At 37.0% G+C, this 7343-nt stretch overlaps 1 non-coding gene across 1 annotated transcript; it reads left to right on the top strand.

The window, feature by feature from the left end:
* Window positions 1–405: 405 nt before the first annotated feature.
* Window positions 406–569, top strand: LOC114649733 (U1 spliceosomal RNA). The gene has a single exon (XR_003715885.1). It is a non-coding gene; the product is annotated as a U1 spliceosomal RNA (small nuclear RNA).
* Window positions 570–7343: the final 6774 nt, after the last annotated feature.

Below are 7343 nucleotides of genomic sequence, written 5' to 3'. Positions count from 1 at the left end.
CCCAGATGAGTTTAAAGTGGAGAAGGACAAACAAATCATAATTGATTACCTCACTACTACCACATAGCACATACTAGCACATCTTGCTCAAATGGAAGAATCCCTACCCACCACCTTTAAGTCAGTGGGTAACTGGTGTCCTATACTATCTGAAACTGGAAAAAATCTAATTCTCACCCAGAATATCTGTTCAAAACGTTTTTAAAATATGGCAGGACCCAATTAATAACATTTTAGAATAATCTTCCATATCAGCGAAAAGGATACTCTTTCTTCCTTGCTGCTACAAAGATTTGCTTTGTTGGCTGGCTCTCTTCTCTTTCTTTCTTTTGGGTGGGTGGTGAATTTTAGTTTTGTTAGGTTTGATTTGATTGTATAAATTGTTATTTGCATTAATTAAAATTAATACTTACCTGGCAGGGGAGATACCATGATCACTAAGGTGGTTCTCCCAGGGCGAGGCTCATCCATTGCACTCCGGGTGTGCTGACCCAGGCGATTTCCCCAAATGCGGGAAACTCGACTGCATAATTTGTGGTAGTGGCGGACTGCGTTCGCTCTCTCCCCTGATAACTTTGGTTGTGAATTTCCCATTGGGATTAATAAAGTATCTATCTGTCTGTCTGTCTGTCTGTCTGTCTGCCTGCCTGCCTGCCTGCCTGCCTGTCTGTCTGTCTGTCTGTCTATCTATCTAATAAAAATAAAAAAGTTCTTCTTTTCCTAGGTATTTTAGAACCTTTATAAATATTGTAAGATTATTTAATCTGAGGTGACAGTTTGATTGGGAATAAGTAATTATCTGATTCTTTCAAACAAACAGACCAAAAAATGTCATTATTTTTTAAAATTTCATTTTTAATACATTGAATCAGTCAACACTGGTCCTCACTCATACTTCTAAGACCTGAATGATAGAGCTATGTTTGTTTATGTACATTTAGTGTTTAAAGAAATGTAATATTTTATTTAATCTGAGGTGACAGTTTGATTGGGAATAAGTAATTATCTGATTCTTTCAAACAAACAGACCAAAAAATGTCATTATTTTTTAAAATTTCATTTTTAATACATTGAATCAGTCAACACTGGTCCTCACTCATACTTCTAAGACCTGAATGATAGAGCTATGTTTGTTTATGTACATTTAGTGTTTAAAGAAATGTAATATTTTAAATTAGACTGTTTCATGGGTATCTGAGTGTGAAGGTAAAAGTTTTAGTACATATTAAAATTTCCTGGTCCTTGTCTTGTAGGCCTACTCTATCAGCCTTTTTTCTCCAACTTAGCTTTACAAAGTAGGTGAGTTTTTTTTGGTTAATAATAAAAACAGTGTCTTTCAGATTATTATTTTAATTGTAATTATTTTTTCAATGTGCCTATAATACAATAGTGAAGAAGACTGTTTACCACTTAGCATGCACAACCAATTCCAAAAATCCTACCCTACGTTTGTACATTGCTGAAAACCATAACTAATTCTCACATGAATTTTTCCTATTATTTTTTGCAGATTCAGAAATCTATTTACACTGCAAAATACCCTTCTGTCTATGGTGCCTCTGTTTTGTGTGTCAGCACACTGTGCTTATCTGTGCATATGACTTGGCTATTTCTGTAAATTTATAGTTACCGTAATCATTTTAACTCCGTATCCAGTGGTCAGGGACACTGTTGGCCTAAAACATAGATACATTATGTTAAATAGCAAGTAAGTATTTTACTGTACTTTGTTCATGTATAAATAGTTTTGAACTTGAAATTAATGAAATTCTGTACATTATAAAAGTTGTATGCTACAATTTTTAGATGTGAAATAAGTTACTAGTAGGAAGGTGGTTGGTACTATGCTTTTATCAATGCAAGTGATTGTTTTTGGTGTCAAGATTGCACCTCAAAATCTGAACAGACAAAGACAAAGTTACCTCTTCTATATGAAAAGAAAATGTGGTAAGAAATAATGGCTCATATTTATGGCAGACATACCTCTTTGATTTGGTTATAAATGTTTTGATTCATGGGATAAAAGATCAATGGCTCAGTGAATGCTTTTTGCTGATGACATTGTGTTGTGTAGCACCAGAAAAAAGGAGGTTGAGAGGAAGTTGGAAAAATGGAGAAGGGCTTTGGAAGACAGAGGGTTGAAGATAAAATGGAAGAAGACAGAATTTATGAGGTTTAATGGTAATCAGGATTCAGACGTTAGCCTGCAGGGAGAGCTATTGAAAGAGTAGATAAATTTCAGTATCGAGGATCAGTGGTAGCTGAAGATTAAAAATTAGACACAAAGATGACTCGTAGAGTGCAGTGTAGACTGAACAATTAGAAGAAGGAATCAGGAGTATTGTATGATCAAAGAATTAAGACGAAGTTTAAAGGTAAAGTTTTTAAGAAAGTCGTAAGACCAGCAGTGATGTATGGAGTTGAGACATGGGCAGTAAGGGCAGTGCAGGAGAAGAAGTTAGATGTGTTAGAAATGAGAATGTTGAGATGGATGTGTGGAGATACAAAAAAGTACAGAATAAGAAATGAATCTATCAGAGGTACAACAAAAATGGGAAAGATATCTAAAGATGTACAGAAAAGTATGTTGAAGTGGTATGAGCATGTGATGTGGAGAGACAATGAATATGTGAGCAAAAGTGTGATGGGAATGGAAGTACAGGGGAAGAGAAAGTTAGGAAAGGTCAAAGCAGAGGTGTATGGATAAAGTAAAATAACTTCTGGAGGAAAATGGCTTGACTGGCGAGTTGGTGCAGGACTGAGCTATTTGGGGAAGGTTAATTAAGCACATCGACCCCACAAGAAGAAAAATTTCTGGGAGACTGGGTTCCATTTACAGCCAAGTCACTGCATGTGTGATAGCTTTTCAGATATTCAGATTTTCCGATTTTCATCCCAAAATTTCAAATATGCCTAGGATGAATGCACGTGGGTTTGCACATATGTTTGTGTGTGAGTGTGTTCTACGATATACTCGAGTCCTGTCCAGATTGGGTTCCTATCCTGGACCAGATGTTGCTAGAATAGGCTTCACCCTTCATAGACAACAAACAGGATGTGATGGGTTAGAAAATAAATGGATGAAACATCTATGACATTTATGCTGATCCCAAATGTTATTGTACGAGCAGAAAAAAAATCCTAACTTTTGTAAAAATACTATTAAAAACAGAAAAATACTTTGTTTTACCATACAAGGGCACACTTGCAAAAGCAATCTATTTTCATTGACTAAATATGTGCTACTCAACACCCACAGTGTCCAGATAGACAAAAAGGGAACAACCACAAAATCGTCATCTCCAAAGACAATGACAACAGACTTGTCATGGTGGCTGCATAAAGTTTTACAATACACATTTGCACTAACAAAAGTTTTCAGAACTGAACCATTCACACATAATCACATATTCAGTAAACGGCACCCCTTTAAAAGTTGTTTACAATTTTGTACAACTGTTGGTCTAGTCCAGGGGTGGGCAGATTCAGTCCTGGAGGGCCGCAGTGGCTGCAGGTTTTTGCTCCAACCCAGTTGCTTAATAAGAAACCCTTATTGCTCAAGTAACACTTCAGCTTCATTTTAGTTGTCTCGCTCATTAAGATTTTGAACCCTTATTGCTTATTTTAGTCTTAAACAGCTGTAGTCTTGGTTTTTAATTGCTCCTAATTAGCAATACCATGCAAATGACAAAAGAGGCCAGCATTTCTCCATTTAGCTTGTTACCATTTACACCTGTGTGTACTTATCATGCACTATTTGGTTTAATTAAATACTTGGAAGGAAAGTGAAGAGAAAAAAGTGAAGCACTGAGAATTACTCATCTGTTTTAGACTTCAAATCATTTGGATGATATCCTTAGAAAGGAAAATAAATCTAGGATATGAGAATGACCTAACATGGCAGAGTTAAAGCACTAGCAAGCCATGCAATTAAATAATTGACAAGGATTGTTTTTTAATTAAGCAACTGGGTTGGAACAAAAACCTGCAACCACTGCGGCCCTCCAGGACTGAATCTGCCCACCCCTGGTCTAGTCAGTGAATTTGTTTTGTGCCTTGCATAAAGTTGGATTGTGGCAAACATGTATTTTGCTCATGTTCAGTTTCTGTCAGGGTTTGCTTAATGCTTTCATTTAGTGGTTTTGTGTTGAACAATATACAAAAGTTGGCCAAATGTTTTCAAGGTTTGTACATCTAAGGACTTGGCTATGGTACTAGCATAATGTACACTACATATCAACATGGAAACCCCACTGTCCAAGATTAATTGCTTTCCATACACAGCGCTATTTTCAAATTGTAATTTGCTTACTTATTTTGCATGTTTAAAATTGACCATGTTTGTTGTACCATATCTGGAATGTTATTGATAATAAAAAATGATCAGAAGAACAATGTGCACAAATGCACTGAATGTGAGCATTTGTTTTATTGTTTATCATGTCACGTATGGGATGCACCTAACATGAAAGGTACTAACTGACCTCTTAGTTTCCTTACTAAATGGCAGAACAGGAAGAAATGTCAAAAAACAGCTTTGCAACTGTTACCTGTAACCTCTTACCTGTCACATGGTCCACATTGTATACTATGTATTTCACCCTTGGGAACTCCATGGAAGACTGCAAACTGACTCCTTTACTTCAAACTGATTTACCACCAACAGAGAGGTTCACAAAATGGCCCTGTAATGCCATTAAGTGACTGCAGCTAGAAAAAGAATCAACAATCTAAAACTGTTGGTGATGCAAGTAACAGTCAGACAGAGACACTCGCTTTAAGCTTTAACTTAAAAGTTATATTTATTTGCTTCAACAACAATTACAGCAAATCTAAGGCAATATAAAGGATCATACAATTTGGGTAGATTTAGTCTTCAGGCAATCCCATTTGCAACCAAAAGATGGAGATAACACTTTTCCAGGTGGTCTAGTTACAAGTTATATATGCTTAATTGAAAAGTTAAAAGAAAAAAGAGCCAGTTTCAGTTTTTACCAAGCAGCAGCAGACAGAGAGAGGCTCATTGCAAGTGTCAATTTTTTACCAGACAGCAACTGAGCTAAGCTCTTTGCAAAAATGTCAGAAAAACAGCAACTGAGAGCTCTTTTTATAAAAAGTGTCTAATTCAAAGGCAGGCACTATTCCCCTCCATTTGTTAGTGCATACAATTGTGCTTGAAAGTTTGTGAACCCTTTAGAATTTTCTATATTTCTGCATAAATATGACCTAAAACATCATTAGATTTTCACTCAAGTCCTAAAAGTAGATAAAGAGAAACCAGTTAAGCAAATGAGACAAAAATATTATACTTGATCATTTATTTATTAAGGAAAATGATCGAATATTACATATTTGTGAGTAGCAAAAGTATGTGAACCTCTAGGATTAGCAGTAAGTTTGAAGGTGAAATTAGAGTCAGGTGTTTTCAATCAATGGGATGACAATCAGGTGTGAGTGGGCACCCTGTGTTATTTAAAGAACAGGGATCTATCAAAGTCTGCTCTTCACAACACATGTTTGTGGAAGTGTATCATGGCACGAACAAAGGAGATTTCTGAGGACCTCAGAAAAAGAGTTGTTGATGCTCATCAGGCTGGAAAAGGTTACAAAACCATCTCTAAAGAGTTTGGACTCCACCAATCCACAGTCAGACAGATTGTTTACAAATGGAGGAAATTCAAGACCATTGTTACCCTCCCCAGGAGTGGTCGACCAGCAAAGATCACTCCAAGAGCAAGGCGTGTAATAGTCGGCGAGGTCACAAAGGACCCCAGGGTATCTTATAAGCAACTGAATGCCTCTCTCACATTGGCTAATGTTCATGTTCATGAGTCCACCATCAGGAGAACACTGAACAATAATGGTGTGCATGGCAGGGTTGCAAGGAGAAAGCCACTGCTCTCCAAAAAAACATTGCCGCTCATCTGCAGTTTGCACATGGACAAACCAGAAGGTTATTGGAAGAATGTTTTGTGGACGGATCAAAATAGAACTTTTTGGTTTAAATGAAAGCGTTATGTTTGGAGAAAGGAAAACACTGCATTCCAGCATAAGAACCTTATCCCATCTGTGAAACATAGTGGTGGTAGTATCATGGTTTGGGCCTGTTTTGCTGCATCTGTGCCTGGACAGATGGCCAATTTTCTCAAAACACAGAATCATTATCACAAGCTCAAGGTTATTTTTCCATGGGAATCAAAAGCTGTACATGCTATGTTCTACTTCTCATTTCAGTTTTCCCAGAATATAGTGCACTTCTGTCCAGTTGGACCAAATGCAGGCTAAGGCCTATCACTTGACATTTGTCAGCTGAAAGTGTTAAACTATACCATGTACAGCAGTCTACTGTAGTATATTGTATTATGGTCATCTGAAATCACTATAATGTCTTTCCAATATCTGCTTTGTAAATGTATTCTAGATGAATGTACCAGTTATTCCGATATCTCAGAAAAGGTATTCTGTGCAATGTGAAAATGTTGCAAATTTGTGCTTCAGGTTCAAATGGCAATTTCTGGGAAATGAATTGCTTAGTCTCTTCAATTTAGGTTACAGTGTTTGATCATCTAATTCAGTATTTCTCAGCCTTTTTGAAGGTGGTAGGGTCCCCTTAGAGATTCCAATATGATTGTCAGTATGAGGGGTATGAGGGCTGAAGGGAATGAGCATGATTGTTTGGGCATCCATTACCCACTTCTCTGCTCACTTTTCTCTGCAACCCAGACACACTGGCAGCAGCCCGCATGACACATTCTTGAAAAACACTTCTCTGAATGTTTTCTAGATCTGATTTTTCACCTTATTAAACATAGCACTGTGCAATGCCATCAGGGTCCCTAGGCACAAGTGATGCCTAATCTTCTTCTGGGAAGAAAAAAGACTGTGCCTTTTTCTTTCCCAGAATACATTGCACTCCTGTTCAACTTGACCAAATGCAGGCTAAGGCCTATCACTGGACATCCATCAGCTGAAAAGATGAAAGTATTCCCTACAGATTAATCTACTGTACTATATTATGTTATGGTTATCTGAAATCAATATAATGTCTTTCTAATATATGTCTTGTAAAGGTCAATTGAATATTCTAGATGAATGTTCCAATCATTCAGATATCCCAGATAAGGTATTCTGTTTGATGTGAAAATGTTGCAAATTTGTGCTTCAGGCTCCTATGGCAATTTCTGGGAAACAGATTATTTAGTCTTTTCAATTTATGTCACAGAGTGAGACCCTCTAATTCGGTGTTTCTCAAACTTTTGAAGGGGGAGGGCCCCCTTGGTGATCCCAACATGATTGTCAAGAGTTCTTCCAGCATGATCATTGGAAAGGCTATGACCAACTTC

Source organism: Erpetoichthys calabaricus, chromosome 3 (genome assembly GCF_900747795.2).
Source record: "Erpetoichthys calabaricus chromosome 3, fErpCal1.3, whole genome shotgun sequence".
NCBI lineage: Eukaryota > Metazoa > Chordata > Cladistia > Polypteriformes > Polypteridae > Erpetoichthys > Erpetoichthys calabaricus.
This window is presented reverse-complemented; position numbering and strand designations above follow the sequence as displayed.